At 40.3% G+C, this 16,049-nt stretch overlaps 1 long non-coding RNA gene across 3 annotated transcripts; it reads left to right on the top strand.

Annotated features, from left to right (window-relative positions):
• The first annotated feature begins 2,946 nt into the window (after positions 1-2,946).
• LOC122175840 lies at positions 2,947-11,985 on the top strand. Of its 3 annotated transcripts, XR_006177516.1 has the most exons (6): positions 2,947-3,009; positions 3,435-3,506; positions 5,947-6,005; positions 6,981-7,057; positions 10,137-10,365; positions 11,187-11,985. It is a non-coding gene; the product is annotated as an uncharacterized LOC122175840 (long non-coding RNA). The 3 variants fall into 3 exon arrangements; XR_006177515.1 differs by lacking the exons at positions 10,137-10,365; positions 11,187-11,985 and adding an exon at positions 8,332-8,919; XR_006177517.1 differs by lacking the exons at positions 10,137-10,365; positions 11,187-11,985 and adding an exon at positions 7,649-7,707.
• Positions 11,986-16,049: the final 4,064 nt, after the last annotated feature.

Below are 16,049 nucleotides of genomic sequence, written 5' to 3' on the forward strand. Positions count from 1 at the left end.
TGTACTACTTGCGAAAAAATTGATTTCCTCCTGGAGAGGGGATATGTCTAAAAGCTGATTAGTGGAAACAACAATTAGAATATTTTTATTCCCCAATGATTGTTCATTTTGCACATAATCCAAGCTCCCACTGACTTTTACACAGCTGTACATGTTCTGGACATACTCCTGCTAACACGAGAGTAGAGCTGTATGCCATCTGCCAGTACCAGGATCCTGCTCAAATAAGTTACCATTTGATACAGTACAGCCACAACAAACTATTTGCAGTTGCTGGTGCTCTTATTTCTGCCCATTAGTGGATTTATTGTGGTTATTCATTATTTTGGCCTTCAGGTGAGAAAAATTCAGGCTGTCATATCGCTTTACTAAATGAACTGGCAGAAGTAGGAACTGGTACAAGAAGTCCCCTCCTGATGGAGACCTGGTCCTTACAGCAGAATTTGTATTTTGGTCCACCTGGATGGTCCCAGCCCTGTGGTAATCCCCAGAAGAGCCTCAGAGCCCTTTTGCTCACCATTCCTCTTGCTGTTGCATAGAGTGATCATGGTATACAGTGCTACACTTGGTAGATGAACAAATACAAAAAGATCTCCCCCCAACTGACCCTGTCTATCGTTTTTGGTCAGTTACTAGCTTTACACTAATCTAGCAACTGCGTGAATGAAACCCAGAAAATAATCTGTGTAGAAAAGAGCAGCCTCATTTGCCCTTTTTGCATACTAGCACTTGATGAATTCCTTCTTGAGATGATCCCTGCCAGGAATAAACTCTCCTGGATATCCAAGCTGAAGGACAACCGATAAAGGTGGCCTATGCAGCCATTCTCAAACTTGTCATATTTTCCTCAGCATCCTTAAGACTGATAGTGTAAGAAAGATGAAGTACTGCAAGACATCCTTATCTCACAGGGAATCCAATCATACAAGCCTTGCAATAGGATTACAGACTACCTCTGTGATTGCTTCTGATAGTCTTTGCCATGTGCATTCTTGAGAAACCCTCCAAAGGGCACAAGTCCTCCACTGAGCGTGACTCCAGATCTCCTCCAGTTTCCACCAAACATTTACCCCCTTGTTCAAACCTTCAATTTCTGCAACTAAATCTGTTTATTGTTTCATTAAAAATGAAGTTGCTCATCTTCCTCTTTGCAAAGAGCTTCACCATGTACGAAGGCTGTTGCAAGTATCAACTGGCACATCTCGGACTTTCTGAGCTCAGAACTGGAGTTGGAAAGATTCACAGACTTCTAGATTTTAGTTGAAAGGAAGGCTCTTTTACTTACAAACTTGGTAGTCAGACTTCTAATCTGTCTGTCTGTCATCCATCTATCTATCTATCTACCTACCTACTACCACCTACCTACTTATCTATCTTGACAGTGCAAAGAGATGATGATGATGAGGATGGCAATCCAAAACCAGGGGAGGAAATGGGGCTACCTGATGATATCTCCTATTCACTTTGACAGTTTAAATGGAAAGCTTAAGCCTTTCATTTCCCAAACAGAATACCCAAATTTGGCAGAAGCAAGTGCCCTTGCCCATGCTTTCAGAGAGGTGCACAGCAGAACGATGCTAGATCTAAAGCAGTCCAATGAAAAATATATTTAGGACCTCAGGAAGATGAAATGCTTCCTTCCATATGTATGAGTTTTACTAAGCTAGTAATCCGCAGTTTAAAAAACTTTTTTAAATTTAATAAAGAGGTGATTTTAAACTTAGATCTGCAAAACACTCATACCTCCAGCACATTGCCTCGGTGAAATATCCCTCTACATGAAAATATAGACAGTTAGTTTTTTCTTCCAAAGTGAAACACTGCAAGGTCTTTCATTACTGGTTTATTATGCTTTCTGTATCTTTGCTCATTTTTCACCAGTATTGCATTAAGTATTGATATTGATTTCTTGTAAATGGTACTGAAATGGATGGCTCACAGTTTTTGTTATTGTTCTGTAGCACTTGTATGTAATTTATTATAGCTGCAATGGAACCTGCCCCTTGCTGCCAGGGTTTAAATTAAATGTGCCATGTTTTGGCCCGTAGTAGTCACATACATTTCTCATTCTAGAACTAAAAGTATTATATACAAAGTTACTTTTCTAATTGCTTCCTTAGTAGTACTTAAAAAGTTTATTTTAATGATTTTGGTAATTAATATGTAGTGCATTGGTTGAGTTAATAGTCTTTTTCTACTCCATTACAAAGACAAATTGCTGTCTGTAAAAGCAGCGTGGAGCAACCAGTAGTCATGACTGGTTTCTCTTCTTCTGAAGGCTGCCATGATGCAGAGCAGCTCCCACCAGTCAGTGTGTGGTGGACCTTGGACTTCAGCCGTGCAAAAACTCCTGAAGAGGTCATAAGGAAGAAAAAATTGGGATTGATCCTGAGAAGGAGCAGCCATACTGAAAGGGGATTTGTCTGGACCTGGCTTTAATGCAGTGGGCTTACTTTTGGACATCTGACTCGGACCATCAATTAACTTGACCTTCTGAGAACAAAGATCTAGCTGTGACAAAACTGTACTAAAGCAGAGAAACTCCTCATACCAAATGTCTCTGGTTCCATCACATAGGGGGTATTTAGAGGAGAAAATGTTGATTGAGAGAACATTGGTGGCTTTAAAGAAAATAACAACGTGATTGATAGGACAGTACCAAAGACGTTGATAATGGAAGAGACTTCGTATATATTACCCATTTTTATTTGCTGCCATTTTTATTAAAGAAAACTTGGCTATTCTGGCAGGGAGTATTTTTTCACTCTGTCCATGTATATGGGAGCTGTTGAGTCATGGTCTGAGCCACTGATTGAATGCCTAAGGAAAGGACCGGGTCAGCCCTGGGAGCACAGGTGAGGGCAATTCAGCTGTGTGACCAGAAGGGGTGGATCCTGGCTGCACCTCTCTTAGACCCCATTTAAGGGCTGCCTGGCTCTGGGGAAAGTTCTGTGGTTGGTGATCCCTCCCTTGTGGAGTCTTCCTCTGAGTGTAGATCTTCAGAGACAGGTGAGCTCTTTTTCTTTGTAGCATCTTCTATTGCATTGATTCCTTTGCTATTATGCCTCTTTTATTAGTCTTCACCGTGTTCTCCTTTCTGATTGTTACACCATGACAGATCCTGAGCCCCAGTGCTCTGAAAGGGGCTGAAGGAGAAGATGCACTTTGTGCTTTGTTCAGTACAGCTCAAAAGGCCATGGTTTCTTGCTGTGCTTTGCTTTCCTGCATTTGCACTGCCAGCCCTGAGTGTTGCTAAGCCATTATTTTGAAACTGTGTTGGTGTAAAGTGCATTAGTTCTAAGGTGGATTAGAAGCCATTTATAATGGGACTTAGAGCTTTTGATAGAAGAGTAACTTAAACCCTTTATAAAAAATATTAGTTCCAGTTCACTGAATAAACTCACTTGCTGTTTCACAATCTCTGTCCCACTCAGCTCCCTCTGTTGGCCCTGCAGAGTACCCAAGTTTGTCTCCCAGCTTGGTAAAGGAGGGACCTTTGATGCCAGGTAGGAATATTGCTGCAATAAGAGTTCACAGCTCCGTTTTAAAAATCCAACATCTGTGCAGGGGCTGAAGTTGTTGTTTGTAAGGCTGAACACAAAGCATGGCACAGCCCTAATTCTCAGGCACTGCAAGCTTTTATCAGGGCAGAGATCTGTGCTCCATTGCTATGTATGTATTGGGAATGGCTCTCCACTCTCAAAATGGTACTGTCACTTGCCAAATCATTTACCAAATGGCATCTTTAAGTTGAGTTTGTAGCTTGGTAGTTTACTGACTTAGGTTATGTCCAGATATCCTGTACCTGTACACTGGCAAGCCTCAGCTGCAACATGGGGACGATTTAGGTGTCTTTGGTCAAAGCTGTGGCTGAGCAGCAAACAGGGACTAAGCTCCAATGAATTAGAGAGCAGGTCTGACTGCTCCAAGTTGGGTGTATCACTTTCCTAGAGCTATTCCTAACCTTTCAGTGATAATAGAATCATAGAACGGTGTGATAAAGCCATCCTTAGGAATTGCCAAGCAAAGGATCCCCACGGGGCTGGTGCATGAGGCTGGGCTGAGGCTTGGCTGGGCTCCCAGCAGCTTGGCTGGGAATAACAGAAGGAAGAACTTTCACCTTCTGTGGGGCACTGGAGCTGTAAAACAGGGAGTATGATGAGGTGAATATTGCAGTTAAAAACAGAATTCTGTACAATTGTGAAATCCCTCACTGGTGCATAGCTGAAGTGATCCTATCTTTATCCAGGAAATCCTTACATATGTATACAACACAAATAAGTCCTGGTTGCATAATGCATTTCTGTCAGCTGTAAAAATGTGTTCTGTGCTTTTTTCACCATGAACTGCTGTCCTCTTGTGATTAATCTGGGACCACCTGGAACAACCCACCCCTGCTTACTGAAAACTGAGATATGTTTTAAGTTCTGAGGCTTAATACTCTATATATTTGTAACTGCTTATGCTTATACTTATGTCATCAAATGAAAATGAAGGTTGAGGACTGTTCTGGTGAATCATTCCATGGGCACACTGGCTTTTTTCTCAGTGCCTCACATTTTTGTAATTACACAGATTCTGATGGCTGCTTAGCTGGGACCTGGCCATTCCCTAGCACTAATGTGTTGAGTCACAAGCAGGAGGCAACTCACCCAAATGCCACTCCAATGGGAGAAAAACTCTTTGGGTTGAGAACAAAACAAAACACAGTTTCATCTTTTTCCTACATGTTTTGTTTCCCCCTACAGCAATGTAAAACTGTCAGGTAACAGCCATGGCTAACAGCTAGCAAGTATTGCAAGGCAAGGTTTGGTTTGGCTTTGGACTACACAAGCCCATGTTAATGAAATCTTGGTGTCCATCTCTGAGAGTAGAAGACTTTGTCATGATATGGATAATAACTGACTCTTTTTTTTTTTTTTTTTTTTCCCCTATGTCTCTTTCTTGTTTTTCATTAAATTAAAACTTGCTTGAGCTAGCACAATTCCATGTGTATTAGACCAAATAATGTGCCAAAAGTTCTTAGCTTTGTAATCACGAATAAATGTTGGGCCTTATACCTGATTTGCCAAATCATGGTCTGTACCACAGAAAAACTAGAATTCTCCTCTGTCTCCAGTCTTTGCATTATTTCCAACCACTGTATGTGCATACTGAGCAACTTGCTGCGCCTATGAGGTTTGTATGGAGCCTTGCAATGCCGAGAGAAAATATATTTACTAAAAAAGAAAAATTCATCATCTTCTTGATTTTTTTTCTCCTTCCAAAAAGCATATTAGCAACCCAGGCAGATTAGTTTCCCCATTGGAGGGAATCACTTTTGCTGTTTTTGCTTTGTGTTAGTTTGTTCAAGGCCCCAGGGAGCAACAGGTCCAGAATCCAGAGCTCATATTGCAACAGTGATGTGTTTTGCAGTAGCACAGCGGAAAATCTCTGCATCAGAGGTGTTAATCTGATCTGTCAGTATTGGTGTCCCGCACCTCAGCCCCAGTGCAGGAAATTAAAGGATGAGATCTGCAAGGGAACTATTTCATAATGCTTTAAACAAATGAACTCCTTAACATTTCATGATCTGTGTGAGATTGTTTTGTTGGTAGCAATACTGCCTGTGGTGCTGAGAGCATGGCACACACATCCATTGCAGCCCAACAGTGTGCACAGAAGCCAGTTGCTGAGCTTTGCCATTACTGGCTAAATTACTCAGTCACCCTCCATTTTTGTTTAGGCTCCAACCCGGTTTGGTTTGGATTCTGTCCCCTCTTTATAACATTTCCATGAGATTTCTCTTTACTGTCTCCTGGACACCACGAGGAGCAGAAGGGGACCTCCAGCCCCACATCAGCTCTCATGGGAGCACGAGAGCATGTCTGAGGAGAAATAAATGCAATCTGTGCTCAGCGAGAGGCTCTGGCAGAGCTTCACACTAACGCCTTCTGTTAATTTCAGGGGCCCCTCAAGAGAGAAAAGGCATATAAAAAGGAAGCTGAAATTCCTCAAGGATAACGGTAATGTACCCTATCCACAAATTACCAGCAGACCTTTACAGTAGCTTATCGCCTATAAAAAGCTTCAGAGTAGTCATTACAGCCATTGAGCTGATGGTAGTTTTATGACTTTTACTCACCATAAGGCAAGGCAGCGGTCACCTGATGCAAAACTGCTTTGGAGGGGCTGGCACCTGCAGGGCCCCTGTGCCTGCAGTGTCACCTCCCGGTCACAAGCAGGAGTAGGAGGGTGATATGGAGCTGTGAAAAGAATCCCAGCTCGTGTGTTGAGTGCTGTGAGGACCTGCCAGAAAACTTCATTAGCTCAGGTGGGTGGGCTTGTCCCACAGATGTCTGGGAAGAACTGTCCCTCTCTGCATCTTGTGGGGCCACTGCTTATGGCTCTGTTGGATCACCAGTCCTGCAATAGGCTCTACAGCTTATTTGCTCAGAGCGCTGGCGTTTAAGAAGTGTTCTGTGTTTCATCCAGTCTCAGCATGGAAGGTCTTCCTGTAGTGAATAATTGAGGTTTAGTATATTGGGCATAATGAGGCTTTAGGTCATTAGCTAATATGTCTCCCTTACTCTTCATTTGGAAGGGGATGAGAGAAATGGAATGTTTCAGTTAAACTGTTGCACACAGGTTAGGTATAGTCTCCCATCTGCACGTATTATTATTGTTCTATTTGTTATACAATCAATGGCAATAAAACTTAAAATGTAACCGAACAAAAGCTCTATGCCAGAATACAGATGAAGTTCCTGCCCGCACTCTGCAGAGGAATTGCTGTATATGCCATTGTTGTTAGATCCCATTTTGTTTCAGCTCTATACTTCAGCATAAAAAAATTTGATTCTGTAATAACATACGTAATTATTTTTTTCAAATTTGAATTTGTTTTCGCCATTTGGCACTCAATGCTTATCCCTTTACTTATGAGCTGAGTGTAACAGTTGTGTCCACGGTGTCACTGCATTGTTTATGTCCATTTTCAGTTCTACATGCTAGCAGGGAGGCATCCCTACCATGAGAACATTCCGAAAATAACTCACAGAAATGCATTTCTACCAGGGTAAGTCAACAGACAGACTGCACTTGAGTTATTGGAGCTCATCTTATTTGCAGCGGGACAAAAACCTTATCAAGACTGAAGCAAAACCAAATATTTTAAATAGAAAACAATTCTTGAAAGTATAGTACACACATAAAATCTTGAGCAAATGTTTACTGACTACACCACCTGGAGCAATTAAGGTGCTGCGGTGGAGCAGCACTTTGATTTAAGAGGGCATGGTTTGTAGGTCTATGGTAAGCATCATACCTGTGTCATCCAAAGCACAGATTTGCTCTGGCCCCCACCCTTCTATTGCTCTTCTGAACTAATCCTGTACATAGAAATAGTTGCTTTCCACTGCGGGAATGGATGGAAAAAGGTAGCGATTAACAGCCGTGCTCTCTACTTATTTTTACTCAAGTGTGTATCACATATGGGCCAGATCTTTTGCTGCCCAGCAGTACAGGGAAGTGCACACTTCATTATGAAAAGGCATGCAAGTGGTAGTGTTTCATCCATTTCCTGGCCAGATGCATTACATGTTTATAAAACAGTTAATCCAATGAATGGCTATTTAAAAAAAAAAAATCATTGTTCAATTATTTTTAGATTCAGGGAGTCCAAAGGAAGAAAAATCACAAAATTTGGCAATTTGGTCTTCACTCAGCCTAACACATGATAAAAGTAAACTATTCTAAGCAAGACCACAAAAAACATTGGTGAGACTAATTAAATCTTTATACATTTTAGCATAATACTTTATATTTTTGTGCGAGCATAAGGGATAGATATAGAAAGGAAAAAATGCGTAACTTGTATGACGAAAGCATTATTTCAGTTAAGTGCTAGCTATGTGTCATTTATGTTATATTGTCAATGGACTTGTTATTGAGAAATTTGTGTTAGAAATGTGATCTGTTACTTTTTTTTTTTGGGGGGGGGGGGGGGAAATGCCAGGGAATTATTTCTGGCCACTGAAATACTTGTATGTAGCTGACACCTTGAACATCAAGATATTGGTCAGTCTTGCTTGGACACAGTGTTTATATCATATTGCTGATTCCATGTCCTCTGAATGGTTGTTCAACATAAATGCCTTTCTGTATGCAAGAACTCAGTGCTTCCTCCTTGAGTAGAAATTAGCAGTAGAAAATCATGATTCTAAAAGTTTAAAAAAGAAAAAAGCTTAAGTAAACCCTATTTTTATTTGGGGTTGTTACTCAATTCTGTTCCATCGTATTCCTCAGAGTGGATTAGATTTTCTAGCTGATGGCAGAATGTTTTTTTTTCAGAAAACTAATGTGTTCAATGCATCCTCTCTGGAAAGCTTGCCTGGTCCAAATATTGATTGGGTTTTACTACCAGCCAAGGTCAGAAACTGAAGAGGTTCTTGCTGCAGGAAGCTGTATATTAATCTCAATATCAACTAAAGTACCTAAGCTGTTATTGGAATTTGATGATCAATTACAGTTTTGAAAAGTACTTAGTATGACATTTGTTGAGCTTTCATATTTTGTGTTACACCGTCACACCTGATAGTTCAATAACTGGAAAAATACCAACAAAGGACCTTTTTAGCTCTTTGTGCAGACCGTATCTGCTTTATAATTCCCATTTCTTGCTTTAATCTGCATTAATGGGCATTCCACACCATTAAAAGGCTTTCTTGCTGCCTCACAGTAATCCATTAGAGAATGTACCTCTGTTGCTCATGTTTAGACAGACACAAAACAATACCTTCCAGAAGAATATTTCTTAATTCTGACCCTGCAGCCTTTATATTTGGAAATGCCATCATTAAATTCAAACAAACCTTCTTTGTCTGTTTTCTTGAAATAAATACTTGTGCAGGGCCTCTAGCCCACATGGATCCACATCACATAGGAACTCACTTGCACAACTGGGCTGAGTAAGGGGCTGTTTCCCCCAGGTCCTGTTGTCCTTTTGTGGGGAGAGTTCTCTTTATGTATTCACAGATTTTTTTTTTCTTTTTCTGCATTAAACCAGTGTTGTAGAAGTAAAATCATGAAAGGCTATAAATATGACACAATCCTCTTAAAACTTTTAAATATTTACAAGTCCATTTCCTTCCTCACTTGCTTCTCAAGATAGATTCTCATTAAATTAAACCAACTTTCATGAAAACTTTCCAGTAATCACACCAGCATGTAATACCCAAAAATCATCATTGGATGGGGCCTGGGCCATCGTAAGGATTTATGAACATTTTGGGCCACAGCTCACATCCAATCTGAAGAGAACGCCAAAACAAAAGAACAGCTCTCAACATTTTCTTCATTTATTTCTTTCCTTTGGCCACTCTTTATTAAAAGACAAGGCAATATCTTGCAGAAGTTGGTACATTCTGCATCTCTCTATTTAGCAGAGCTGCAAGCCTGGTCCTCACACTCCATTTTTCTGCTGTGCTTATTTGTGCTAATCTAACATTTCTCTGTTGGTTTTCTTTCCTAAGAAAGGCAGCCGCTCTCCAGTAATGCTGGAGCTTTGCTTGTTTTAAGCATCAACTGTGATGACATGATTAAAAAAATCAGCATTGTTACAACCACAAGGACCTTTTCCATGTGAGAGCACATAAAACATTATTAGTGAACTTCTGTCTCCTGACATATGTGCTGCACCCTCCAAATGAGCTGGAAAGAAGGTAGAAAGTAGAGATTTATCAGGCATCAAGTTCAGCCATCCAAATATCATAATCCTCATTTTTGTTGCTAGCCGTATGCAATTTTGAAATGGTTTGTAAATTTAATTGTTGGTGTATGGAGTGTGCATAGGCCGTGCACAAGCAACAGCACACTGCTAGCAGCTCTAACCTGCTTTGTTGGAAGCAAAATCAACCCTGAGCTGTTTTAGCAAGATGTCAGCCAAATAGGATGGCACTCAGTGCTGTGAACACTCAGAAATGGTGGCACTTCTGGGTGATCAGTCACTCCTGTTTAAAGCTGGAGATGAGTTATCTGCTCATATTCCCTGTTGCCTGCTTCCAAGGCTCGGGAGATGAAAACAGAGAATCTCCTTCCTTTTTACTGCACTTATGTATGATGATAATTGTGTTGTTGGTTTTTTTTTTTTTTTTCAGGCTGATGTGAATCAGCATTCATTTTTGGATCTTTGCTATTGATGGACGGTATTTAAGTTAGGCATCACTATAAATCAAGATGTCTTGTCCCAGTGTCCTCTTCTACTCTTCGTGTGTTACAACTTACCTGAATGATTGGATGCCATATTGAACTGTGATATTACCCTACAGTCTACGTCTGACTTTCAGAGGATCTTGGATGGTACAACTACATCACTTTAATCCACAGGTATTAGTGTAGCATTTGTTAGATATGGACAGCAGTTTGAGGTTGGAAGAGCAAAAACTGTTGGATATCAGACATTTCTAATTCATTCTTAGCTCTATAAGGTGGGACCTTGTTTTCTGGAAAAAAAGTGGGGGTTATGAGTTGCAAAGTTTAATTGAAAAGACAAAATGCAGTCAAACATGATGTCTGTTATTACTGTGTGATATTCATGATTAATGCAATGCAATCGTCACTCTCTTTTATTGTGCTCCTTTTTAAAGTTGGTTATCAACACTACCAATGAACAGAACAATGAAGCTGATGTCTCAGCAGCAAATGACTGAGACAAGATGCAACTGACTTCCCATAGGCAGTAATGAGCATGACTTGGGAAGTAATAAACTACATGAAAAGCAAAAATTGTTATGAGATTTTACAGCTAGAAAATATTGTAGAAAAAATAGTAGCTGTGATCATATACAAAAATGTAGTTAATTGTATCTGTTGAGGCTCTAGCAAAAGCCTACCACTGCTTCTCCAGGATCGCCAGATGGCTGCTGAACTTATGAATTCAAGCAGTATGTCCATAAATTAATGCCTATTTAGCTTGGTATATTTGTTTTTTTTTTTTTTTTCATATTTGCCACTTTCCCATAAACTCCTGTTTCAAAGATTTATGTCAGAGTGGCAATTTTCTTCCCAAGAGAGTTATCTTTTAGTCGCAAAAGTAGGTCCCCAGAATCATAGCTTATTGCAACAGCACAGAAGAAAACATCAAGAGTTATCGCCAAGTACAGCCAATTCAAAAAAAATCATTTTTTTCATTTTGAATTATTTTTCAGTTCCAAATCCAGTCTCTGAGTTATGATTATGAGGCTCTCAGCTCTAGGTTCAGCTCTAACTAAAATTTTCAAGAAATCACAGGACTATTGTGTTGAAAAGCCCTCTCAGAAATTAAAGGAAAACATACAGCTGTTGAGCTGATGCCCTGGAAATGCACCACGTAGCCCTCCCTGCAAGAAATGTTAGCTCAAACTCACAAGCGTACTCCAATTACTCTTTGTTTGCTGGTGACCTCTGTCTTTTGAGCTTAACCCGCAGTTGCAAAAGCCCAAAGGAGTTGTGTATGGAGTCTAAATGCTAGCATACCTCTCCATCCTATCTCAACTAGAACAGTGTTCACCTTTACTACGTTATGAAGGTGAAAACTAAGGGCTTTTGGAAAAACAAAAGTATTCAAGTAGGATTTTGAATGTGAACAGAAAGAGCTACTGGGAAAGATTTCATAGGTGCCATGTGTATGAATGAGAACAAGAGCATCAGTTAACAAGAAGAACATGCAAAGTGAGAGATGTCATCAGGCACCAAATCAGTTAATTAAGTCCGGAAATGAAGCTTAGATATTTCTTCTGTGGATTGCCTGTATTCCTTTATTCATTGTTTTGAGCAGACTACAAGATCTTCATTCTACTTTGGAATTCTGTGGGGACAGTTCTTATGGATTTTGACAGTAAGCAGCACAGCACTGTGGGGCATTTGAGGTGAAGTCATTCTTATTGAAAGAGCCAGCATAATTTCTCTGCACCATTTAAATCCAAACAAATCCTATTTTAAGCACTTTGGAATGACTTGAGTAATGCAAAGGCCTTTTCTTGGGCTTTCTGCCCGGGAGTGAATTTCACCCTCAGTGAATTATTATTATTATTGGACTCTACTTATGAAAACATAAAGCAAATAACCCATGCAGATAACATTAAAGCAGTGGGAAATGGAAATTCCTAGTAGACTGAAGAATTAAGTAGGAATTGTTATACGAACCTTCTTTCTGTGCTACAGGAGGATGCACTGGATGACCTTTGGGTCTCCCTGGGTCTGACCAGCAACAGCTTCTTTTTCCATAAATACCTGATGTATCAGGCATCAAGGCACACTTTTCTCTCTTGAAAAATACTGCAGATTTATTATATTTTCTGTTTTTTGCAAGTATTTCCTGAGTCAGAAACGATGATATCCTGAAAATGAAGTGATGGCATTGTAGCATTTTCCTTATGTCCCTGATAAAATCTACTATTTTATTTCTGCTTTCATGTATATGTGTGCATCATAAGGACCTATTTCGTCCTCTAAATTCTCCTTTCACTGCATCAAAATACTAAAATATCTTGTCACCTTTCCTTGGACCATTGCAGATCTTTTGAAAATGTATATTTATTTTTTGCTTTTGCTACTGATGGAATATTTTTGAAAACACTGTGCAAATCAGCTTTGAGATCTTAGTGACCTCTCCTGTCCTGAACCACGTTTTCATATGCTGTTGCTATGTTTTTCATATGGATCCCCATGAAGGAGTGCACAAAACAAGAACTAATTTTAAGCATGAGAGCAATCCCCAGGAAGTCAACAGTAGCCTCATGTACCTAATGCTAATGATTCCCTTTAACTGTCCTTCAGATATGGTGTTTCTCTCGAGTCTGGGGTTGAGTCTTTCTCTCTTCTCTCTCCTTCCATCCCCCATTCACTTTTCATAATAATAAACAGTTATGCCATGGAGAAAAGGAAGGCCAACGTTCACAGATCAAAATATGGGCTACTTACCCATCTTGCTTATTTGATAGTCATAAATTCTCGTGTGTATTAATATTTTTTTTTGTGTGTGTGTGGACAACCTTCCTGAATAGCAACTGGCCATGCCTTTATGGGCATAGGTTAGATGATACACAGGCTTACCAAGGTGCTTCTGAACAAAATTCAGGTTTTGAGTAATTGTGGGCATTGCTTCAACAAAGCTGTTGTTGACGGCTCTTTGGGGTAGAAGAGAACTGCAAAATTCCAACCTGCCTTTGAATATGTAAGATTTTGGGTAAAGTTTGGATAGGTCCTTTTTCTAGATCTCACTGTAGACTTCCAGATCAGAGTTTTCCTTAGGCTGATAGCAGTTCCAGTTTAGAACTTACCCTTTTGTTCCACTATGCTACGTAGATGGTTGCATTTAGTGTCCAGTAGCTTCTGTATTGACTTCTTACACAACATAAAGCAAAGAAACTTCACAATATCTCAAATAGCACCACTGATTAACATATCTAACCAAATTCTACCATCAGATCAGAGCAGCCTTTGCCTCATTTTGTGCGACATGCATTCATCAAGAGGTAGATTTTAGCCTATAATTAACTGTACTTACAGTTAGTCTATTATATTTCAGGGTCTTAAACCACAGCATGCAGTACTGCTTGCTGCAAACAACAATTTCCTTTTGCTTCTTACCCTCCGTGCACTTTCTGATCTCATTCTGTAAAAATAAAATAAATGCAACACAACCTACATCAACAGAACTAAAAATTCGAAGGCATTTTTAGCACTGGGCAAAAAATTAAACAACTTCAGGAGACACTTATGGTTCCTAAAAATGGAAGTATCAACTGGTAAGTTTTTTGAAAATTGAATATAAAATCATAGAGAAATGCTTTATTTGATTCTCTGTTTATGGGAAATTCATTTTATTTGACTTTTTTATTTGTAATATCAACTATATTGCAGAGCAGAGTTTCTAGGTGCTCCCTTATGGTACCATTCTTCTAAATTATTAATGCCGTACTGTTGATATATTGTCAGCCTTGTACATACATTCTATGAAAATGAGTTTTACAGTAGGCTGGGATTTATAACAAAGCTTGACATATGCAGCTAATTCACCTAGACAGTCTTGTCAGTTTTAGGTTCATAAATAATTGATACTCAGGGCTTGGAGTTCAGCTACTGTTAGTGCTCCAGCTGTTAAATTTCAGCAGCATAATGGATGAATATTTGTTTATAATTTCTGTACATGGACCTGATGTCAGATCCCCAGTCTCATTTACATAGGTAGATTGAGATGTTGGAAGCGTAATGAGCATATGAAGATGATGAATTGTTTTCCTCAGTGCTGGTGCGTTTCTGTAAATGTTTGATTAGTTTTGAATGGATTACTGTTAGATTATCTGGTTCAGGGGTTAAAGTGAGCAGCTCTCTGCTCCCAAAGCTTTCATGATCCCTTGCTGACAGATTTTAAAATTCATACAGCGATATCAGTGCTGCAAAAGCTAGGGGTATTCTTTGCAACAGATGTTTAGTAATTAAACATACGGTTTCCCTGTTTGGAAGTTGCTTGGGAAATTTAAATCAGAATGATTTGTTTACCGTAGTTTGAGGGAATTACAATTTCTAAAAAATAATATACTTTTGCCCCTAAAGTGCTGAAGTTTTTCCCCCAGTGACACTAATTAAAAATGAGCAAAACACACACATGCCCTCACAATAATTCAGATGTTTAACGCTCTGGCAGGCAGATGCGAAGCTATTAAAAGCAGAGGTTCCTCTCATTTTCTCCTTTGGTACATTAACGAGCAATGCTCAGGAATACATGTTTGATTGGACATTCCACACAGAGATGCTGAGGCAGAGCAGATTTTCAGCCTGAGCAGGGAGAAGCTGGGCAGTGCGGGTGTGTGTGTTACATATAACTTCCTGGTGACGTGAGAAGCACCGCGAGCAAATGACGTTGGAGAAGCACACAAGTTGTCACCGTAAGCTTGGTGCTGTGCGCTGGTGCTGGCAGCTGTCTGGGGGCTCAGGGGACACCTGAAGGCAGCAGGAGCACTGGGCTCTGCTCAGTGCAGCGGCCTGCATCTCACCACCTCATTCTGCAGCCCGCGCTGAGGCAGAGGGCTGTATGGAAACCAAACAAAAGCCTTTATGGCCACGACTTGCCTTTGCTGTTTTGTGCTCCGTTGCTGCCTTTCCTAGCCAGGAGAGCAGCAGCCTGAGGAGCCGATTGCGCGGCTGCTGCTCAGCCCGGCCGAGCCCTGTGCCATGCCGCGCTTTGTCAGCCCTGTGTACAGCTCCCTGGCTTGTCTGGCAATCATGTTAGTGATTATATGGGTAATGAAACACGTGCTCTTTTTGTCTGTGGTTCTGATTAATCTGCTTTCTATTTAGCTGTGATTTATGGTGCTCAACTGTTGAGGTGAGTGCTGGCCCATCAGTTCCCCAGCCCATTACAGCGCCGGGACCGCTAAATGCCTGCGAGGCTTGAACTGTTTCTTGACAGCCAGGCTTCCCGCTACATTCCCTCCAATCTGTTTTGCTTCCTGGTGTGACCTTTCATACAGTAAAATACATTAGTTGAATAGCACAGTCTCATTAAAAGAGTGAATTAACCGAAGAGTCTTTTTAACTAAATGACAGCCAAAGGACTGAGTGCTAATAGCCACGGGCAGTTAGAAACTTAACTCATGAATCAGGCTGTTAATACTGCTCGGTGCCTGAAGCGCTAAGGGCACCACACTCTCTGCTTGCTCTCATAAGAAGAAAAGCTCATTACTTTCCTCCTGATGGGAGAGAAAGAGTGAGCGAGCAATAATAAAGCTTGAATTTTTCAATACTGTTAAAAATGGGGCTGACAGATTGCCGACAATAGGAGCAGCGGCCTAGACACTGCAAAGAGAGCCACTGAATTAGCAATACCATATATCATACAATCTAATTAAATCAACCCGAAGAATGAAATTAGTTTTCTGTGAGTGAAATGGCCTTTGAAAGAGCGCTATTAAATGAACTGTAGAGCATTAATTAAATAATTCACAGTGAGGGATTTTGCATTTATACAAAAATTGTGCACTTAATTGTCCATGCTGTATTACAGATTTGGCCTTATGTTAACAATGTGT

The sequence above is a fragment of the Lagopus leucura genome, unplaced genomic scaffold, assembly GCF_019238085.1.
Source record: "Lagopus leucura isolate 7727_CA_CO unplaced genomic scaffold, USGS_WTPT01 Super-Scaffold_741, whole genome shotgun sequence".
NCBI lineage: Eukaryota > Metazoa > Chordata > Aves > Galliformes > Phasianidae > Lagopus > Lagopus leucura.